The sequence below is a fragment of the Aythya ferina genome, assembly GCF_964211825.1.
Source record: "Aythya ferina genome assembly, chromosome: 29".
NCBI classification, from domain to species: domain Eukaryota; kingdom Metazoa; phylum Chordata; class Aves; order Anseriformes; family Anatidae; genus Aythya; species Aythya ferina.
Genome location: NC_140326.1, coordinates 1177126 through 1197985, shown reverse-complemented (window position 1 = coordinate 1197985; position 20860 = coordinate 1177126). Strand labels below are relative to the sequence as shown.

The 20860-nt window shown below is 66.4% G+C and overlaps 10 pseudogenes across 10 annotated transcripts; 5 read left to right on the top strand and 5 right to left on the bottom strand.

The window, feature by feature from the left end:
• Positions 1-581: 581 nt before the first annotated feature.
• LOC311425001 (feather keratin 4 pseudogene) lies at positions 582-1136 on the bottom strand (annotated as a pseudogene). The gene has a single exon. The product of its transcript is annotated as a feather keratin 4 pseudogene (transcript).
• Positions 1137-2136: 1000 nt separating this feature from the next.
• On the top strand, positions 2137-2954 carry LOC311424968 (feather keratin 4 pseudogene; annotated as a pseudogene). The gene has a single exon. The product of its transcript is annotated as a feather keratin 4 pseudogene (transcript).
• A 1711-nt stretch (positions 2955-4665) lies between these two features.
• Positions 4666-5210, bottom strand: LOC311425007 (feather keratin 4 pseudogene; annotated as a pseudogene). The gene has a single exon. The product of its transcript is annotated as a feather keratin 4 pseudogene (transcript).
• Positions 5211-6176: 966 nt separating this feature from the next.
• LOC311424963 (feather keratin 4 pseudogene) lies at positions 6177-7038 on the top strand (annotated as a pseudogene). The gene has a single exon. The product of its transcript is annotated as a feather keratin 4 pseudogene (transcript).
• A 1723-nt stretch (positions 7039-8761) lies between these two features.
• On the bottom strand, positions 8762-9256 carry LOC311424971 (feather keratin 4 pseudogene; annotated as a pseudogene). Its single transcript has one exon. The product of its transcript is annotated as a feather keratin 4 pseudogene (transcript).
• A 333-nt stretch (positions 9257-9589) lies between these two features.
• On the top strand, positions 9590-11134 carry LOC311424969 (feather keratin 4 pseudogene; annotated as a pseudogene). Its single transcript has one exon. The product of its transcript is annotated as a feather keratin 4 pseudogene (transcript).
• Positions 11135-12857: 1723 nt separating this feature from the next.
• LOC311425006 (feather keratin 4 pseudogene) lies at positions 12858-13402 on the bottom strand (annotated as a pseudogene). The gene has a single exon. The product of its transcript is annotated as a feather keratin 4 pseudogene (transcript).
• A 966-nt stretch (positions 13403-14368) lies between these two features.
• LOC311424962 (feather keratin 4 pseudogene) lies at positions 14369-15230 on the top strand (annotated as a pseudogene). The gene has a single exon. The product of its transcript is annotated as a feather keratin 4 pseudogene (transcript).
• Positions 15231-16941: 1711 nt separating this feature from the next.
• On the bottom strand, positions 16942-17316 carry LOC311425009 (feather keratin 4 pseudogene; annotated as a pseudogene). The gene has a single exon. The product of its transcript is annotated as a feather keratin 4 pseudogene (transcript).
• A 260-nt stretch (positions 17317-17576) lies between these two features.
• LOC311424958 (feather keratin 4 pseudogene) lies at positions 17577-19314 on the top strand (annotated as a pseudogene). Its single transcript has one exon. The product of its transcript is annotated as a feather keratin 4 pseudogene (transcript).
• Positions 19315-20860: the final 1546 nt, after the last annotated feature.

Here is a 20860-nt window from a genome sequence, read left to right as displayed (position 1 = left end):
AGAAGTGTTTTGGACAAGGCTTAAGCTTTGTTCAGGTGGCGCTGCGTGGAGGCGGCAGTTGGCGTGCTGCTGCTCCTGGCTCGGGGTTCCCCTCTGTTTCAGGACCTTGTGTGGAGCGTCTGGAGGCGGCCCTGCTGGAGGCGGGGAGCAGGCTGCTTCCAGGCAGGGCCCTGGGAGATGGGCTGCAGCCCTCAGTGTGGGAGGCAGGGCTGCCAGGGGCTTTGTCCAGGGCGCCCCGGCTCTTTGGGGGGCTGGGAGAGCGAAGGGGCCATGTGCAGGCGGAGGGAGCCCTGGAGCCCCCGCGGGGCCTGGGAAGGAAAGGCGGAGAGGCAGGCATTGGATGCAGGCTTGCTTTATTGTCAAGGCAGGAAAGGACACAAGCACAGAGCCGCGAGCAAGGCCCAGGCAGGCCGGTGGTGCCTGGGGCTTCCAGAGAGGCGTTCTACCTTCAGGCTTCTGCCAGGCGCTGGCCGGCCCATGGCCAAGAAAGGGCCCTGGGGGGCAGCACCGGAGGAGTCCCGTGTCTGTGAAGAGGAGGAGGAGGAAGGACGAGGAGGAGAAGAGGTGGCACGGGCGTGGCTTTAGCAGGGCCCACAGGTGTCCCACAGCTTCTTGCTGTAGCGCGGCAAGAGGTAGGGGCTGCAGGCGGGAGAAGCGTAGGGCCTGCCAAAGGTGCAGAGGCCCCCCGAGCCCTGGGTGGCCCCCGCGCCGTAGAGGCCCCCCAGCCCCAGGGAGCCCCCAAAGGCGGGTGCTCCGGAGGAGCCCACCACGGCTTGCTGGGGGAAGGAGCTGAGGATGGGGCCGGGGAAGGTGACGACAACGGGGGGCGGCTGGATGAAGGCCGTCGAGTCGGGGCACTGCCGCGCGCACAGCTCGTTGCAGCTCTCAGCGATGGGCTGGGGGACGGCGACGCTGGTTTTCGGCGGGTACAGGTCGTTGCAAGCCATCTTGGTGTGAGAGAGCTGAGCCTGCAATGCAAAGCCCCCAGGGCCGGTGCTGTGAGTGAGGAGATGCCCTGGCAGAGCAGGGCCCGTGCCACAGCCAGGGGACTCCCTCCTCAGCCCGCCCCGGCTCTCCACGCCTGCTCCCTGCGTGCCCGCGGCCCTCGCCTGCCCCCACAGAGCCCCTCTGCCCACAGCGCGTCCGGCAGAGCTCTGGTGGCCAGGGAGCCCCACACCGGCCCCTGCCCGCTGAGGCCCCGCCACCCACCCTTTTCCCGTGCAGAGCCAGGCAGGAGCGGCGGATGCCAGCGCTTGCCCAGGACCACGCTTTTATGGGGGCCGGCGAGCGCGGGGAGGAGCTGGCCGCGCTGGGGGCACGTGGCCCGTGGTGGCCGAGCCCCAGCCTCCTCCCTGCGCGCCACGGGGCTGTTGTGCTGACGCCGGTTCCTCGCCAGCCCCCACCCGCTCCCTCAGCCCCTGCAATTACCCCGCTCGGACGCTCGCCAGCCCTCACCTAATGGGCAAATTAGCCCCGCTGCCGTCTCATCCCCTGCGTGCCTAAGAGGGCATGCAGTGTGACACAGGCGGGCTGCCAGCACCCTGCGTGCCGCAGCTCTTCCCCAGGGGCTTGGTCTCAGGGTGGCCGCGTGCGCGCTGTGGAGAGCCCCAGGGCAGAGCGGGGTCGTGGCGCTGGGCAAGGAGCAGCCACACGCCAGCGCCTCCATGACGTACGCACTGCAGTTGTTATCTCCAGAGGGGCGAGGTGACGAAACGCCAAATCAAAGGCGCTCCTCTCGGGCACTGCCTGCTCAGCACCACGCATTTGGCCTGCCAAGCGGAAAGGGGAGGGAAGCCAGCAAAGGGGCCTGTGCTGGTCCGGACAGGGGATGCTGACTCAGGGAGGGCAGGAGCAGGACAGCCTGGCCTCGGCAGGAGGGAGTGCCGCCTCTGCCCATTGGCCCAGCGGGCGCTGCGCAATGGCGGGGCCTGGATAAAAGCTCGGCCTGCGCGGGGCTCTCGCAAGCACTGCTCTGACCGCCTTCTCCTTGGGGAACAGGGTAAGTCTGCGAGCGCTTCTCCTCCTGCCGCTGGCCCCTGCCCCTGGCCCCTGCGCCTCAGCCTGGCCAGCTGCCGTCTACTGCTCCCTCGCATCGCACTCTGTGCCCTCTTGCAGAGCACCGTCCAATCCCGCAAGATGGCTTGCTACGACCTGTGCCCACCGAAAACCAGCGTCGCCGTCCCCCAGCCCATCGCTTAGAGCTGCAACGAGCTGTGCGCGCGGCAGTGCCCCGACTCGACGGCCTTCATCCAGCCGCCCCCCGTTGTCGTCACCTTCCCCGGCCCCATCCTCAGCTCCTTCCCCCAGCAAGCCGTGGTGGGCTCCTCCGGAGCACCCGCCTTTGGGGGCTCCCTGGGGCTGGGGGGCCTCTACGGCGCGGGGGCCACCCAGGGCTCGGGGGGCCTCTGCACCTTTGGCAGGCCCTACGCTTCTCCTGCCTGCAGCCCCTACCTCTTGCCGCGCTACAGCAAGAAGCTGTGGGACACCTGTGGGCCCTGCTAAAGCCATGTCCTGCCCCAGACCCCCTGCCAGCTGCCGCGACGCATGGCTGAGCTCGTGGGCACGGGGCGCTGAGGAGCGCTGAGCATCTCCAGCCCCAGCCAAGGCCTGGGCAGCTGGCTGTGCTGGCCCCTTCGGCCTCTCGCGCCCTATTCTACTCCTCCTTCCTCCATGGCCAGGGCCTTGCGCCCAGCCTGCCCTCTGCTCTCCCGCTCTCTCTTCCCCCCTCCTGCTCTCCGCAGCAGAAGCAAGACCCTTCAAGGCCTGTGGGGCCCATGGACCAAGTCCTCCCGAGCTGCAGTGCCGCACCGCCGGGGCTTGCACAACCAGAAGCCACGCTCTGGAGAAGATCCTCTGTCCCCCCGACACGCCACAGCCAGCCCCGCTGGCTCCTGCTCCAGCTCTCTGTCCACTTCTCCTGCCGTGCCGGGCACAATAAAGGTTTCCTGCATCCACTCCTCTCCCTCTTTCTGTGTTCCGAGGCAGGAAAGCAGCCCTGCGGGGCGTAGTGGAGGCTCCGGGGGAGGGCACACGCTGGTGCTGGGAGGCCCAGGGCATTAGGGCAGAGAGCAGGAGAGGTGCTGGCAGTTCTGCTTTGCCTGGCCTTCTCCGCCCGGGAGCGCGACCAGCTCTGCCAAGTGGCGCTGCTCCGCAGAAGCGAGGCACCGTCTCGGGCAAGAAGCGCAGAGGAAGAGTCCGGAGAGCAGGGATGGCTGAGCGCTGCACACGGTGAGTGCAGGGCCGGTCCCTTGCTGGAGGGCAGCCTTGCAGAAATGGCCGTGGGGCTGGTGGCCGCCCAGTGGAGCAGGAGCCAGCAACGTGCCTTGGGGCCGTGAGCGCTCCCCCCTGCTCCTGCTCATTGGCAATAGGGTTAGCAGCAGCCGTAAGACGTAAGGACGCTGAGCATGGGTCGCCCCCTCCCCTTCTGTCTCCCCCTTTGTGGCCCCAGGCTGAGGTGACACCTCTTCCCAGGCAAGCCTCCTGCTGGCCCTGGGATTAAGCCCATCAGTGTTAGCACAAAGCCCACGTGCTGGATCCTTGGGTGTGGTGACGCCCGTTAAGGAAGAGGGAAGTGGCACAGCTCAGGGAACACTGGCTATAAAACGAAGCGGCAGCAAGCCCCATGTGGCACTCAGGCTGGAGCTGCTGCTGCTGCTGCTGCTGGCTGGCTGGCTGGCTGGCAGGAAGAAGCCTCTGCTCCCTGGGTGCTCAGGGCTGCCTGCGGCGTTGTCTTCTTCCTTGGAGTAGAGTGAGTTCTTTCCGGTCAAGACTGGCTCTAGCCTGTGGTGCTGGTGTGGTGGTGATTAGTAAGGATTTGGCAGAGGGTCCGCATGACTGAACCGTCTAGGAAATGCAAGAATGCTAGATAATAAGGAAGCCGAGCTGGTTCCTAGAAGTTTGGTTGGACTGCAAGCTGTGCTAATTGTATAGAAATTGCCTGCTAAAGATAAGCTCTGCTAACTGCTGGGCTGTGAGGGAAAAGCTCAGAGCTGAACGGTGCCCTGGGAGAAGTTTGGCTTGGCTCTTTGGGAGAAGCTCTTTCTTCAGCTACAGGAGTGTGTAAGCCCGGGAGCGGGCTGGGCAGAGAAGTGTTTTGGACAAGGCTTAAGCTTTGTTCAGGTGGCGCTGCGTGGAGGCGGCAGTTGGCGTGCTGCTGCTCCTGGCTCGGGGTTCCCCTCTGTTTCAGGACCTTGTGTGGAGCGTCTGGAGGCGGCCCTGCTGGAGGCGGGGAGCAGGCTGCTTCCAGGCAGGGCCCTGGGAGATGGGCTGCAGCCCTCAGTGTGGGAGGCAGGGCTGCCAGGGGCTTTGTCCAGGGCGCCCCGGCTCTTTGGGGGGCTGGGAGAGCGAAGGGGCCATGTGCAGGCGGAGGGAGCCCTGGAGCCCCCGCGGGGCCTGGGAAGGAAAGGCGGAGAGGCAGGCATTGGATGCAGGCTTGCTTTATTGTCAAGGCAGGAAAGGACACAAGCACAGAGCCGCGAGCAAGGCCCAGGCAGGCCGGTGGTGCCTGGGGCTTCCAGAGAGGCGTTCTTCCTTCAGGCTTCTGCCAGGCGCTGGCTGGCCCAGGGCCAAGAAAGGGCCCTGGGGGGCAGCACCGGAGGAGTCCCGTGTCTGTGAAGAGGAGGAGGAGGAAGGACGAGGAGGAGAAGAGGTGGCACGGGCGTGGCTTTAGCAGGGCCCACAGGTGTCCCACAGCTTCTTGCTGTAGCGCGGCAAGAGGTAGGGGCTGCAGGCGGGAGAAGCGTAGGGCCTGCCAAAGGTGCAGAGGCCCCCCGAGCCCTGGGTGGCCCCCGCGCCGTAGAGACCCCCCAGCCCCAGGGAGCCCCCAAAGGCGGGTGCTCCGGAGGAGCCCACCACGGCTTGCTGGGGGAAGGAGCTGAGGATGGGGCCGGGGAAGGTGACGACAACGGGGGGCGGCTGGATGAAGGCCGTCGAGTCGGGGCACTGCCGCGCGCACAGCTCGTTGCAGCTCTCAGCGATGGGCTGGGGGACGGCGACGCTGGTTTTCGGCGGGTACAGGTCGTTGCAAGCCATCTTGGTGTGAGAGAGCTGAGCCTGCAATGCAAAGCCCCCAGGGCCGGTGCTGTGAGTGAGGAGATGCCCTGGCAGAGCAGGGCCCGTGCCACAGCCAGGGGACTCCCTCCTCAGCCCGCCCCGGCTCTCCACGCCTGCTCCCTGCGTGCCCGCGGCCCTCGCCTGCCCCCACAGAGCCCCTCTGCCCACAGCGCGTCCGGCAGAGCTCTGGTGGCCAGGGAGCCCCACACCGGCCCCTGCCCGCTGAGGCCCCGCCACCCACCCTTTTCCCGTGCAGAGCCAGGCAGGAGCGGCGGATGCCAGCGCTTGCCCAGGACCACGCTTTTATGGGGGCCGGCGAGCGCGGGGAGGAGCTGGCCGCGCTGGGGGCACGTGGCCCGTGGTGGCCGAGCCCCAGCCTCCTCCCTGCGCGCCACGGGGCTGTTGTGCTGACGCCGGTTCCTCGCCAGCCCCCACCCGCTCCCTCAGCCCCTGCAATTACCCCGCTCGGACGCTCGCCAGCCCTCACCTAATGGGCAAATTAGCCCCGCTGCCGTCTCATCCCTTGCGTGCCTAAGAGGGCATGCAGTGTGACACAGGCGGGCTGCCAGCACCCTGCGTGCCGCAGCTCTTCCCCAGGGGCTTGGTCTCAGGGTGGCCGCGTGCGCGCTGTGGAGAGCCCCAGGGCAGAGCGGGGTCGTGGCGCTGGGCAAGGAGCAGCCACACGCCAGCGCCTCCATGACGTACGCACTGCAGTTGTTATCTCCAGAGGGGCGAGGTGACGAAACGCCAAATCAAAGGCGCTCCTCTCGGGCACTGCCTGCTCAGCACCACGCATTTGGCCTGCCAAGCGGAAAGGGGAGGGAAGCCAGCAAAGGGGCCTGTGCTGGTCCGGACAGGGGATGCTGACTCAGGGAGGGCAGGAGCAGGACAGCCTGGCCTCGGCAGGAGGGAGTGCCGCCTCTGCCCATTGGCCCGGCGGGCGCTGCGCAATGGCGGGGCCTGGATAAAAGCTCGGCCTGCGCGGGGCTCTCGCAAGCACTGCTCTGACCGCCTTCTCCTTGGGGAACAGGGTAAGTCTGCGAGCGCTTCTCCTCCTGCCGCTGGCCCCTGCCCCTGGCCCCTGCGCCTCAGCCTGGCCAGCTGCCGTCTACTGCTCCCTCGCATCGCACTCTGTGCCCTCTTGCAGAGCACCGTCCAATCCCGCAAGATGGCTTGCTACGACCTGTGCCCACCGAAAACCAGCGTCGCCGTCCCCCAGCCCATCGCTGAGAGCTGCAACGAGCTGTGCGCGCGGCAGTGCCCCGACTCGACGGCCTTCATCCAGCCGCCCCCCGTTGTCGTCACCTTCCCCGGCCCCATCCTCAGCTCCTTCCCCCAGCAAGCCGTGGTGGGCTCCTCCGGAGCACCCGCCTTTGGGGGCTCCCTGGGGCTGGGGGGCCTCTACGGCGCGGGGGCCACCCAGGGCTCGGGGGGCCTCTGCACCTTTGGCAGGCCCTACGCTTCTCCCGCCTGCAGCCCCTACCTCTTGCCGCGCTACAGCAAGAAGCTGTGGGACACCTGTGGGCCCTGCTAAAGCCATGTCCTGCCCCAGACCCCCTGCCAGCTGCCGCGACGCATGGCTGAGCTCGTGGGCACGGGGCGCTGAGGAGCGCTGAGCATCTCCAGCCCCAGCCAAGGCCTGGGCAGCTGGCTGTGCTGGCCCCTTCGGCCTCTCGCGCCCTATTCTACTCCTCCTTCCTCCATGGCCAGGGCCTTGCGCCCAGCCTGCCCTCTGCTCTCCCGCTCTCTCTTCCCCCCTCCTGCTCTCCGCAGCAGAAGCAAGACCCTTCAAGGCCTGTGGGGCCCATGGACCAAGTCCTCCCGAGCTGCAGTGCCGCACCGCCGGGGCTTGCACAACCAGAAGCCACGCTCTGGAGAAGATCCTCTGTCCCCCCGACACGCCACAGCCAGCCCCGCTGGCTCCTGCTCCAGCTCTCTGTCCACTTCTCCTGCCGTGCCGGGCACAATAAAGGTTTCCTGCATCCACTCCTCTCCCTCTTTCTGTGTTCCGAGGCAGGAAAGCAGCCCTGCGGGGCGTAGTGGAGGCTCCGGGGGAGGGCACACGCTGGTGCTGGGAGGCCCAGGGCATTAGGGCAGAGAGCAGGAGAGGTGCTGGCAGTTCTGCTTTGCCTGGCCTTCTCCGCCCGGGAGCGCGACCAGCTCTGCCAAGTGGCGCTGCTCCGCAGAAGCGAGGCACCGTCTCGGGCAAGAAGCGCAGAGGAAGAGGCCGGAGAGCAGGGATGGCTGAGCGCTGCACACGGTGAGTGCAGGGCCGGTCCCTTGCTGGAGGGCAGCCTTGCAGAAATGGCCGTGGGGCTGGTGGCCGCCCAGTGGAGCAGGAGCCAGCAACGTGCCTTGGGGCCGTGAGCGCTCCCCCCTGCTCCTGCTCATTGGCAATAGGGTTAGCAGCAGCCGTAAGACGTAAGGACGCTGAGCATGGGTCGCCCCCTCCCCTTCTGTCTCCCCCTTTGTGGCCCCAGGCTGAGGTGACACCTCTTCCCAGGCAAGCCTCCTGCTGGCCCTGGGATTAAGCCCATCAGTGTTAGCACAAAGCCCACGTGCTGGATCCTTGGGTGTGGTGACGCCCGTTAAGGAAGAGGGAAGTGGCACAGCTCAGGGAACACTGGCTATAAAACGAAGCGGCAGCAAGCCCCATGTGGCACTCAGGCTGGAGCTGCTGCTGCTGCTGCTGCTGGCTGGCTGGCTGGCTGGCTGGCTGGCTGGCAGGAAGAAGCCTCTGCTCCCTGGGTGCTCAGGGCTGCCTGCGGCGTTGTCTTCTTCCTTGGAGTAGAGTGAGTTCTTTCCGGTCAAGACTGGCTCTAGCCTGTGGTGCTGGTGTGGTGGTGATTAGTAAGGATTTGGCAGAGGGTCCGCATGACTGAACCGTCTAGGAAATGCAAGAATGCTAGAGAATAAGGAAGCCGAGCTGGTTCCTAGAAGTTTGGTTGGACTGCAAGCTGTGCTAATTGTATAGAAATTGCCTGCTAAAGATAAGCTCTGCTAACTGCTGGGCTGTGAGGGAAAAGCTCAGAGCTGAACGGTGCCCTGGGAGAAGTTTGGCTTGGCTCTTTGGGAGAAGCTCTTTCTTCAGCTACAGGAGTGTGTAAGCCCGGGAGCGGGCTGGGCAGAGAAGTGTTTTGGACAAGGCTTAAGCTTTGTTCAGGTGGCGCTGCGTGGAGGCGGCAGTTGGCGTGCTGCTGCTCCTGGCTCGGGGTTCCCCTCTGTTTCAGGACCTTGTGTGGAGCGTCTGGAGGCGGCCCTGCTGGAGGCGGGGAGCAGGCTGCTTCCAGGCAGGGCCCTGGGAGATGGGCTGCAGCCCTCAGTGTGGGAGGCAGGGCTGCCAGGGGCTTTGTCCAGGGCGCCCCGGCTCTTTGGGGGGCTGGGAGAGCGAAGGGGCCATGTGCAGGCGGAGGGAGCCCTGGAGCCCCCGCGGGGCCTGGGAAGGAAAGGCGGAGAGGCAGGCATTGGATGCAGGCTTGCTTTATTGTCAAGGCAGGAAAGGACACAAGCACAGAGCCGCGAGCAAGGCCCAGGCAGGCCGGTGGTGCCTGGGGCTTCCAGAGAGGCGTTCTTCCTTCAGGCTTCTGCCAGGCGCTGGCCGGCCCAGGGCCAAGAAAGGGCCCTGGGGGGCAGCACCGGAGGAGTCCCGTGTCTGTGAAGAGGAGGAGGAGGAAGGACGAGGAGGAGAAGAGGTGGCACGGGCGTGGCTTTAGCAGGGCCCACAGGTGTCCCACAGCTTCTTGCTGTAGCGCGGCAAGAGGTAGGGGCTGCAGGCGGGAGAAGCGTAGGGCCTGCCAAAGGTGCAGAGGCCCCCCGAGCCCTGGGTGGCCCCCGCGCCGTAGAGGCCCCCCAGCCCCAGGGAGCCCCCAAAGGCGGGTGCTCCGGAGGAGCCCACCACGGCTTGCTGGGGGAAGGAGCTGAGGATGGGGCCGGGGAAGGTGACGACAACGGGGGGCGGCTGGATGAAGGCCGTCGAGTCGGGGCACTGCCGCGCGCACAGCTCGTTGCAGCTCTCAGCGATGGGCTGGGGGACGGCGACGCTGGTTTTCGGCGGGTACAGGTCGTTGCAAGCCATCTTGGTGTGAGAGAGCTGAGCCTGCAATGCAAAGCCCCCAGGGCCGGTGCTGTGAGTGAGGAGATGCCCTGGCAGAGCAGGGCCCGTGCCACAGCCAGGGGACTCCCTCCTCAGCCCGCCCCGGCTCTCCACGCCTGCTCCCTGCGTGCCCGCGGCCCTCGCCTGCCCCCACAGAGCCCCTCTGCCCACAGCGCGTCTGGCAGAGCTCTGGTGGCCAGGGAGCCCCACACCGGCCCCTGCCCGCTGAGGCCCCGCCACCCACCCTTTTCCCGTGCAGAGCCAGGCAGGAGCGGCGGATGCCAGCGCTTGCCCAGGACCACGCTTTTATGGGGGCCGGCGAGCGCGGGGAGGAGCTGGCCGCGCTGGGGGCACGTGGCCCGTGGTGGCCGAGCCCCAGACTCCTCCCTGCGCGCCACGGGGCTGTTGTGCTGACACCGGTTCCTCGCCAGCCCCCACCCGCTCCCTCAGCCCCTGCAATTACCCCGCTCGGACGCTCGCCAGCCCTCACCTAATGGGCAAATTAGCCCCGCTGCCGTCTCATCCCCTGCGTGCCTAAGAGGGCATGCAGTGTGACACAGGCGGGCTGCCAGCACCCTGCGTGCCGCAGCTCTTCCCCAGGGGCTTGGTCTCAGGGTGGCCGCGTGCGCGCTGTGGAGAGCCCCAGGGCAGAGCGGGGTCGTGGCGCTGGGCAAGGAGCAGCCACACGCCAGCGCCTCCATGACGTACGCACTGCAGTTGTTATCTCCAGAGGGGCGAGGTGACGAAACGCCAAATCAAAGGCGCTCCTCTCGGGCACTGCCTGCTCAGCACCACGCATTTGGCCTGCCAAGCGGAAAGGGGAGGGAAGCCAGCAAAGGGGCCTGTGCTGGTCCGGACAGGGGATGCTGACTCAGGGAGGGCAGGAGCAGGACAGCCTGGCCTCGGCAGGAGGGAGTGCCGCCTCTGCCCATTGGCCCAGCGGGCGCTGCGCAATGGCGGGGCCTGGATAAAAGCTCGGCCTGCGCGGGGCTCTCGCAAGCACTGCTCTGACCGCCTTCTCCTTGGGGAACAGGGTAAGTCTGCGAGCGCTTCTCCTCCTGCCGCTGGCCCCTGCCCCTGGCCCCTGCGCCTCAGCCTGGCCAGCTGCCGTCTACTGCTCCCTCGCATCGCACTCTGTGCCCTCTTGCAGAGCACCGTCCAATCCCGCAAGATGGCTTGCTACGACCTGTGCCCACCGAAAACCAGCGTCGCCGTCCCCCAGCCCATCGCTGAGAGCTGCAACGAGCTGTGCGCGCGGCAGTGCCCCGACTCGACGGCCTTCATCCAGCCGCCCCCTGTTGTCGTCACCTTCCCCGGCCCCATCCTCAGCTCCTTCCCCCAGCAAGCCGTGGTGGGCTCCTCCGGAGCACCCGCCTTTGGGGGCTCCCTGGGGCTGGGGGGCCTCTACGGCGCGGGGGCCACCCAGGGCTCGGGGGGCCTCTGCACCTTTGGCAGGCCCTACGCTTCTCCTGCCTGCAGCCCCTACCTCTTGCCGCGCTACAGCAAGAAGCTGTGGGACACCTGTGGGCCCTGCTAAAGCCATGTCCTGCCCCAGACCCCCTGCCAGCTGCCGCGACGCATGGCTGAGCTCGTGGGCACGGGGCGCTGAGGAGCGCTGAGCATCTCCAGCCCCAGCCAAGGCCTGGGCAGCTGGCTGTGCTGGCCCCTTCGGCCTCTCGCGCCCTATTCTACTCCTCCTTCCTCCATGGCCAGGGCCTTGCGCCCAGCCTGCCCTCTGCTCTCCCGCTCTCTCTTCCCCCCTCCTGCTCTCCGCAGCAGAAGCAAGACCCTTCAAGGCCTGTGGGGCCCATGGACCAAGTCCTCCCGAGCTGCAGTGCCGCACCGCCGGGGCTTGCACAACCAGAAGCCACGCTCTGGAGAAGATCCTCTGTCCCCCTGACACGCCACAGCCAGCCCCGCTGGCTCCTGCTCCAGCTCTCTGTCCACTTCTCCTGCCGTGCCGGGCACAATAAAGGTTTCCTGCATCCACTCCTCTCCCTCTTTCTGTGTTCCGAGGCAGGAAAGCAGCCCTGCGGGGCGTAGTGGAGGCTCCGGGGGAGGGCACACGCTGGTGCTGGGAGGCCCAGGGCATTAGGGCAGAGAGCAGGAGAGGTGCTGGCAGTTCTGCTTTGCCTGGCCTTCTCCGCCCGGGAGCGCGACCAGCTCTGCCAAGTGGCGCTGCTCCGCAGAAGCGAGGCACCGTCTCGGGCAAGAAGCGCAGAGGAAGAGGCCGGAGAGCAGGGATGGCTGAGCGCTGCACACGGTGAGTGCAGGGCCGGTCCCTTGCTGGAGGGCAGCCTTGCAGAAATGGCCGTGGGGCTGGTGGCCGCCCAGTGGAGCAGGAGCCAGCAACGTGCCTTGGGGCCGTGAGCGCTCCCCCCTGCTCCTGCTCATTGGCAATAGGGTTAGCAGCAGCCGTAAGACGTAAGGACGCTGAGCATGGGTCGCCCCCTCCCCTTCTGTCTCCCCCTTTGTGGCCCCAGGCTGAGGTGACACCTCTTCCCAGGCAAGCCTCCTGCTGGCCCTGGGATTAAGCCCATCAGTGTTAGCACAAAGCCCACGTGCTGGATCCTTGGGTGTGGTGACGCCCGTTAAGGAAGAGGGAAGTGGCACAGCTCAGGGAACACTGGCTATAAAACGAAGCGGCAGCAAGCCCCATGTGGCACTCAGGCTGGAGCTGCTGCTGCTGCTGCTGCTGGCTGGCTGGCTGGCTGGCTGGCTGGCTGGCAGGAAGAAGCCTCTGCTCCCTGGGTGCTCAGGGCTGCCTGCGGCGTTGTCTTCTTCCTTGGAGTAGAGTGAGTTCTTTCCGGTCAAGACTGGCTCTAGCCTGTGGTGCTGGTGTGGTGGTGATTAGTAAGGATTTGGCAGAGGGTCCGCATGACTGAACCGTCTAGGAAATGCAAGAATGCTAGAGAATAAGGAAGCCGAGCTGGTTCCTAGAAGTTTGGTTGGACTGCAAGCTGTGCTAATTGTATAGAAATTGCCTGCTAAAGATAAGCTCTGCTAACTGCTGGGCTGTGAGGGAAAAGCTCAGAGCTGAACGGTGCCCTGGGAGAAGTTTGGCTTGGCTCTTTGGGAGAAGCTCTTTCTTCAGCTACAGGAGTGTGTAAGCCCGGGAGCGGGCTGGGCAGAGAAGTGTTTTGGACAAGGCTTAAGCTTTGTTCAGGTGGCGCTGCGTGGAGGCGGCAGTTGGCGTGCTGCTGCTCCTGGCTCGGGGTTCCCCTCTGTTTCAGGACCTTGTGTGGAGCGTCTGGAGGCGGCCCTGCTGGAGGCGGGGAGCAGGCTGCTTCCAGGCAGGGCCCTGGGAGATGGGCTGCAGCCCTCAGTGTGGGAGGCAGGGCTGCCAGGGGCTTTGTCCAGGGCGCCCCGGCTCTTTGGGGGGCTGGGAGAGCGAAGGGGCCATGTGCAGGCGGAGGGAGCCCTGGAGCCCCCGCGGGGCCTGGGAAGGAAAGGCGGAGAGGCAGGCATTGGATGCAGGCTTGCTTTATTGTCAAGGCAGGAAAGGACACAAGCACAGAGCCGCGAGCAAGGCCCAGGCAGGCCGGTGGTGCCTGGGGCTTCCAGAGAGGCGTTCTTCCTTCAGGCTTCTGCCAGGCGCTGGCCGGCCCAGGGCCAAGAAAGGGCCCTGGGGGGCAGCACCGGAGGAGTCCCGTGTCTGTGAAGAGGAGGAGGAGGAAGGACGAGGAGGAGAAGAGGTGGCACGGGCGTGGCTTTAGCAGGGCCCACAGGTGTCCCACAGCTTCTTGCTGTAGCGCGGCAAGAGGTAGGGGCTGCAGGCGGGAGAAGCGTAGGGCCTGCCAAAGGTGCAGAGGCCCCCCGAGCCCTGGGTGGCCCCCGCGCCGTAGAGGCCCCCCAGCCCCAGGGAGCCCCCAAAGGCGGGTGCTCCGGAGGAGCCCACCACGGCTTGCTGGGGGAAGGAGCTGAGGATGGGGCCGGGGAAGGTGACGACAACGGGGGGCGGCTGGATGAAGGCCGTCGAGTCGGGGCACTGCCGCGCGCACAGCTCGTTGCAGCTCTCAGCGATGGGCTGGGGGACGGCGACGCTGGTTTTCGGCGGGTACAGGTCGTTGCAAGCCATCTTGGTGTGAGAGAGCTGAGCCTGCAATGCAAAGCCCCCAGGGCCGGTGCTGTGAGTGAGGAGATGCCCTGGCAGAGCAGGGCCCGTGCCACAGCCAGGGGACTCCCTCCTCAGCCCGCCCCGGCTCTCCACGCCTGCTCCCTGCGTGCCCGCGGCCCTCGCCTGCCCCCACAGAGCCCCTCTGCCCACAGCGCGTCCGGCAGAGCTCTGGTGGCCAGGGAGCCCCACACCGGCCCCTGCCCGCTGAGGCCCCGCCACCCACCCTTTTCCCGTGCAGAGCCAGGCAGGAGCGGCGGATGCCAGCGCTTGCCCAGGACCACGCTTTTATGGGGGCCGGCGAGCGCGGGGAGGAGCTGGCCGCGCTGGGGGCACGTGGCCCGTGGTGGCCGAGCCCCAGCCTCCTCCCTGCGCGCCACGGGGCTGTTGTGCTGACGCCGGTTCCTCGCCAGCCCCCACCCGCTCCCTCAGCCCCTGCAATTACCCCGCTCGGACGCTCGCCAGCCCTCACCTAATGGGCAAATTAGCCCCGCTGCCGTCTCATCCCTTGCGTGCCTAAGAGGGCATGCAGTGTGACACAGGCGGGCTGCCAGCACCCTGCGTGCCGCAGCTCTTCCCCAGGGGCTTGGTCTCAGGGTGGCCGCGTGCGCGCTGTGGAGAGCCCCAGGGCAGAGCGGGGTCGTGGCGCTGGGCAAGGAGCAGCCACACGCCAGCGCCTCCATGACGTACGCACTGCAGTTGTTATCTCCAGAGGGGCGAGGTGACGAAACGCCAAATCAAAGGCGCTCCTCTCGGGCACTGCCTGCTCAGCACCACGCATTTGGCCTGCCAAGCGGAAAGGGGAGGGAAGCCAGCAAAGGGGCCTGTGCTGGTCCGGACAGGGGATGCTGACTCAGGGAGGGCAGGAGCAGGACAGCCTGGCCTCGGCAGGAGGGAGTGCCGCCTCTGCCCATTGGCCCGGCGGGCGCTGCGCAATGGCGGGGCCTGGATAAAAGCTCGGCCTGCGCGGGGCTCTCGCAAGCACTGCTCTGACCGCCTTCTCCTTGGGGAACAGGGTAAGTCTGCGAGCGCTTCTCCTCCTGCCGCTGGCCCCTGCCCCTGGCCCCTGCGCCTCAGCCTGGCCAGCTGCCGTCTACTGCTCCCTCGCATCGCACTCTGTGCCCTCTTGCAGAGCACCGTCCAATCCCGCAAGATGGCTTGCTACGACCTGTGCCCACCGAAAACCAGCGTCGCCGTCCCCCAGCCCATCGCTGAGAGCTGCAACGAGCTGTGCGCGCGGCAGTGCCCCGACTCGACGGCCTTCATCCAGCCGCCCCCCGTTGTCGTCACCTTCCCCGGCCCCATCCTCAGCTCCTTCCCCCAGCAAGCCGTGGTGGGCTCCTCCGGAGCACCCGCCTTTGGGGGCTCCCTGGGGCTGGGGGGCCTCTACGGCGCGGGGGCCACCCAGGGCTCGGGGGGCCTCTGCACCTTTGGCAGGCCCTACGCTTCTCCCGCCTGCAGCCCCTACCTCTTGCCGCGCTACAGCAAGAAGCTGTGGGACACCTGTGGGCCCTGCTAAAGCCATGTCCTGCCCCAGACCCCCTGCCAGCTGCCGCGACGCATGGCTGAGCTCGTGGGCACGGGGCGCTGAGGAGCGCTGAGCATCTCCAGCCCCAGCCAAGGCCTGGGCAGCTGGCTGTGCTGGCCCCTTCGGCCTCTCGCGCCCTATTCTACTCCTCCTTCCTCCATGGCCAGGGCCTTGCGCCCAGCCTGCCCTCTGCTCTCCCGCTCTCTCTTCCCCCCTCCTGCTCTCCGCAGCAGAAGCAAGACCCTTCAAGGCCTGTGGGGCCCATGGACCAAGTCCTCCCGAGCTGCAGTGCCGCACCGCCGGGGCTTGCACAACCAGAAGCCACGCTCTGGAGAAGATCCTCTGTCCCCCCGACACGCCACAGCCAGCCCCGCTGGCTCCTGCTCCAGCTCTCTGTCCACTTCTCCTGCCGTGCCGGGCACAATAAAGGTTTCCTGCATCCACTCCTCTCCCTCTTTCTGTGTTCCGAGGCAGGAAAGCAGCCCTGCGGGGCGTAGTGGAGGCTCCGGGGGAGGGCACACGCTGGTGCTGGGAGGCCCAGGGCATTAGGGCAGAGAGCAGGAGAGGTGCTGGCAGTTCTGCTTTGCCTGGCCTTCTCCGCCCGGGAGCGCGACCAGCTCTGCCAAGTGGCGCTGCTCCGCAGAAGCGAGGCACCGTCTCGGGCAAGAAGCGCAGAGGAAGAGGCCGGAGAGCAGGGATGGCTGAGCGCTGCACACGGTGAGTGCAGGGCCGGTCCCTTGCTGGAGGGCAGCCTTGCAGAAATGGCCGTGGGGCTGGTGGCCGCCCAGTGGAGCAGGAGCCAGCAACGTGCCTTGGGGCCGTGAGCGCTCCCCCCTGCTCCTGCTCATTGGCAATAGGGTTAGCAGCAGCCGTAAGACGTAAGGACGCTGAGCATGGGTCGCCCCCTCCCCTTCTGTCTCCCCCTTTGTGGCCCCAGGCTGAGGTGACACCTCTTCCCAGGCAAGCCTCCTGCTGGCCCTGGGATTAAGCCCATCAGTGTTAGCACAAAGCCCACGTGCTGGATCCTTGGGTGTGGTGACGCCCGTTAAGGAAGAGGGAAGTGGCACAGCTCAGGGAACACTGGCTATAAAACGAAGCGGCAGCAAGCCCCATGTGGCACTCAGGCTGGAGCTGCTGCTGCTGCTGCTGCTGGCTGGCTGGCTGGCTGGCAGGAAGAAGCCTCTGCTCCCTGGGTGCTCAGGGCTGCCTGCGGCGTTGTCTTCTTCCTTGGAGTAGAGTGAGTTCTTTCCGGTCAAGACTGGCTCTAGCCTGTGGTGCTGGTGTGGTGGTGATTAGTAAGGATTTGGCAGAGGGTCCGCATGACTGAACCGTCTAGGAAATGCAAGAATGCTAGATAATAAGGAAGCCGAGCTGGTTCCTAGAAGTTTGGTTGGACTGCAAGCTGTGCTAATTGTATAGAAATTGCCTGCTAAAGATAAGCTCTGCTAACTGCTGGGCTGTGAGGGAAAAGCTCAGAGCTGAACGGTGCCCTGGGAGAAGTTTGGCTTGGCTCTTTGGGAGAAGCTCTTTCTTCAGCTACAGGAGTGTGTAAGCCCGGGAGCGGGCTGGGCAGAGAAGTGTTTTGGACAAGGCTTAAGCTTTGTTCAGGTGGCGCTGCGTGGAGGCGGCAGTTGGCGTGCTGCTGCTCCTGGCTCGGGGTTCCCCTCTGTTTCAGGACCTTGTGTGGAGCGTCTGGAGGCGGCCCTGCTGGAGGCGGGGAGCAGGCTGCTTCCAGGCAGGGCCCTGGGAGATGGGCTGCAGCCCTCAGTGTGGGAGGCAGGGCTGCCAGGGGCTTTGTCCAGGGCGCCCCGGCTCTTTGGGGGGCTGGGAGAGCGAAGGGGCCATGTGCAGGCGGAGGGAGCCCTGGAGCCCCCGCGGGGCCTGGGAAGGAAAGGCGGAGAGGCAGGCATTGGATGCAGGCTTGCTTTATTGTCAAGGCAGGAAAGGACACAAGCACAGAGCCGCGAGCAAGGCCCAGGCAGGCCGGTGGTGCCTGGGGCTTCCAGAGAGGCGTTCTTCCTTCAGGCTTCTGCCAGGCGCTGGCCGGCCCAGGGCCAAGAAAGGGCCCTGGGGGGCAGCACCGGAGGAGTCCCGTGTCTGTGAAGAGGAGGAGGAGGAAGGACGAGGAGGAGAAGAGGTGGCACGGGCGTGGCTTTAGCAGGGCCCACAGGTGTCCCACAGCTTCTTGCTGTAGCGCGGCAAGAGGTAGGGGCTGCAGGCGGGAGAAGCGTAGGGCCTGCCAAAGGTGCAGAGGCCCCCCGAGCCCTGGGTGGCCCCCGCGCCGTAGAGGCCCCCCAGCCCCAGGGAGCCCCCAAAGGCGGGTGCTCCGGAGGAGCCCACCACGGCTTGCTGGGGGAAGGAGCTGAGGATGGGGCCGGGGAAGGTGACGACAACGGGGGGCGGCTGGATGAAGGCCGTCGAGTCGGGGCACTGCCGCGCGCACAGCTCGTTGCAGCTCTCAGCGATGGGCTGGGGGACGGCGACGCTGGTTTTCGGCGGGTACAGGTCGTTGCAAGCCATCTTGGTGTGAGAGAGCTGAGCCTGCAATGCAAAACCCCCAGGGCCGGTGCTGTGAGTGAGGAGATGCCCTGGCAGAGCAGGGCCCGTGCCACAGCCAGGGGACTCCCTCCTCAGCCCGCCCCGGCTCTCCGCGCCTGCTCCCTGCGTGCCTGCGGCCCTCGCCTGCCCCCACAGAGCCCCTCTGCCCACAGCGCGTCCGGCAGAGCTCTGGTGGCCAGGGAGCCCCACACCGGCCCCTGCCCGCCGAGGCCCCGCCACCCACCCTTTTCCCGTGCAGAGCCAGGCAGGAGCGGCGGATGCCAGCGCTTGCCCAGGACCACGCTTTTATGGGGGCCGGCGAGCGCGGGGAGGAGCTGGCCGCGCTGGGGGCACGTGGCCCGTGGTGGCCGAGCCCCAGCCTCCTCCCTGCGCGCCACGGGGCTGTTGTGCTGACGCCGGTTCCTCGCCAGCCCCCACCCGCTCCCTCAGCCCCTGCAATTACCCCGCTCGGACGCTCGCCAGCCCTCACCTAATGGGCAAATTAGCCCCGCTGCCGTCTCATCCCCTGCGTGCCTAAGAGGGCATGCAGTGTGACACAGGCGGGCTGCCAGCACCCTGCGTGCCGCAGCTCTTCCCCAGGGGCTTGGTCTCAGGGTGGCCGCGTGCGCGCTGTGGAGAGCCCCAGGGCAGAGCGGGGTCGTGGCGCTGGGCAAGGAGCAGCCACACGCCAGCGCCTCCATGACGTACGCACTGCAGTTGTTATCTCCAGAGGGGCGAGGTGACGAAACGCCAAATCAAAGGCGCTCCTCTCGGGCACTGCCTGCTCAGCACCACGCATTTGGCCTGCCAAGCGGAAAGGGGAGGGAAGCCAGCAAAGGGGCCTGTGCTGGTCCGGACAGGGGATGCTGACTCAGGGAGGGCAGGAGCAGGACAGCCTGGCCTCGGCAGGAGGGAGTGCCGCCTCTGCCCATTGGCCCAGCGGGCGCTGCGCAATGGCGGGGCCTGGATAAAAGCTCGGCCTGCGCGGGGCTCTCGCAAGCACTGCTCTGACCGCCTTCTCCTTGGGGAACAGGGTAAGTCTGCGAGCGCTTCTCCTCCTGCCGCTGGCCCCTGCCCCTGGCCCCTGCGCCTCAGCCTGGCCAGCTGCCGTCTACTGCTCCCTCGCATCGCACTCTGTGCCCTCTTGCAGAGCACCGTCCAATCCCGCAAGATGGCTTGCTACGACCTGTGCCCACCGAAAACCAGCGTCGCCGTCCCCCAGCCCATCGCTGAGAGCTGCAACGAGCTGTGCGCGCGGCAGTGCCCCGACTCGACGGCCTTCATCCAGCCGCCCCCCGTTGTCGTCACCTTCCCCGGCCCCATCCTCAGCTCCTTCCCCCAGCAAGCCGTGGTGGGCTCCTCCGGAGCACCCGCCTTTGGGGGCTCCCTGGGGCTGGGGGGCCTCTACGGCGCGGGGGCCACCCAGGGCTCGGGGGGCCTCTGCACCTTTGGCAGGCCCTACGCTTCTCCCGCCTGCAGCCCCTACCTCTTGCCGCGCTACAGCAAGAAGCTGTGGGACACCTGTGGGCCCTGCTAAAGCCATGTCCTGCCCCAGACCCCCTGCCAGCTGCCGCGACGCATGGCTGAGCTCGTGGGCACGGGGCGCTGAGGAGCGCTGAGCATCTCCAGCCCCAGCCAAGGCCTGGGCAGCTGGCTGTGCTGGCCCCTTCGGCCTCTCGCGCCCTATTCTACTCCTCCTTCCTCCATGGCCAGGGCCTTGCGCCCAGCCTGCCCTCTGCTCTCCCGCTCTCTCTTCCCCCCTCCTGCTCTCCGCAGCAGAAGCAAGACCCTTCAAGGCCTGTGGGGCCCATGGACCAAGTCCTCCCGAGCTGCAGTGCCGCACCGCCGGGGCTTGCACAACCAGAAGCCACGCTCTGGAGAAGATCCTCTGTCCCCCCGACACGCCACAGCCAGCCCCGCTGGCTCCTGCTCCAGCTCTCTGTCCACTTCTCCTGCCGTGCCGGGCACAATAAAGGTTTCCTGCATCCACTCCTCTCCCTCTTTCTGTGTTCCGAGGCAGGAAAGCAGCCCTGCGGGGCGTAGTGGAGGCTCCGGGGGAGGGCACACGCTGGTGCTGGGAGGCCCAGGGCATTAGGGCAGAGAGCAGGAGAGGTGCTGGCAGTTCTGCTTTGCCTGGCCTTCTCCGCCCGGGAGCGCGACCAGCTCTGCCAAGTGGCGCTGCTCCGCAGAAGCGAGGCACCGTCTCGGGCAAGAAGCGCAGAGGAAGAGTCCGGAGAGCAGGGATGGCTGAGCGCTGCACACGGTGAGTGCAGGGCCGGTCCCTTGCTGGAGGGCAGCCTTGCAGAAATGGCCGTGGGGCTGGTGGCCGCCCAGTGGAGCAGGAGCCAGCAACGTGCCTTGGGGCCGTGAGCGCTCCCCCCTGCTCCTGCTCATTGGCAATAGGGTTAGCAGCAGCCGTAAGACGTAAGGACGCTGAGCATGGGTCGCCCCCTCCCCTTCTGTCTCCCCCTTTGTGGCCCCAGGCTGAGGTGACACCTCTTCCCAGGCAAGCCTCCTGCTGGCCCTGGGATTAAGCCCATCAGTGTTAGCACAAAGCCCACGTGCTGGATCCTTGGGTGTGGTGACGCCCGTTAAGGAAGAGGGAAGTGGCACAGCTCAGGGAACACTGGCTATAAAACGAAGCGGCAGCAAGCCCCATGTGGCACTCAGGCTGGAGCTGCTGCTGCTGCTGCTGCTGCTGGCTGGCTGGCTGGCTGGCTGGCTGGCAGGAAGAAGCCTCTGCTCCCTGGGTGCTCAGGGCTGCCTGCGGCGTTGTCTTCTTCCTTGGAGTAGAGTGAGTTCTTTCCGGTCAAGACTGGCTCTAGCCTGTGGTGCTGGTGTGGTGGTGATTAGTAAGGATTTGGCAGAGGGTCCGCATGACTGAACCGTCTAGGAAATGCAAGAATGCTAGATAATAAGGAAGCCGAGCTGGTTCCTAGAAGTTTGGTTGGACTGCAAGCTGTGCTAATTGTATAGAAATTGCCTGCTAAAGATAAGCTCTGCTAACTGCTGGGCTGTGAGGGAAAAGCTCAGAGCTGAACGGTGCCCTGGGAGAAGTTTGGCTTGGCTCTTTGGGAGAAGCTCTTTCTTCAGCTACAGGAGTGTGTAAGCCCGGGAGCGGGCTGGGCAGAGAAGTGTTTTGGACAAGGCTTAAGCTTTGTTCAGGTGGCGCTGCGTGGAGGCGGCAGTTGGCGTGCTGCTGCTCCTGGCTCGGGGTTCCCCTCTGTTTCAGGACCTTGTGTGGAGCGTCTGGAGGCGGCCCTGCTGGAGGCGGGGAGCAGGCTGCTTCCAGGCAGGGCCCTGGGAGATGGGCTGCAGCCCTCAGTGTGGGAGGCAGGGCTGCCAGGGGCTTTGTCCAGGGCGCCCCGGCTCTTTGGGGGGCTGGGAGAGCGAAGGGGCCATGTGCAGGCGGAGGGAGCCCTGGAGCCCCCGCGGGGCCTGGGAAGGAAAGGCGGAGAGGCAGGCATTGGATGCAGGCTTGCTTTATTGTCAAGGCAGGAAAGGACACAAGCACAGAGCCGCGAGCAAGGCCCAG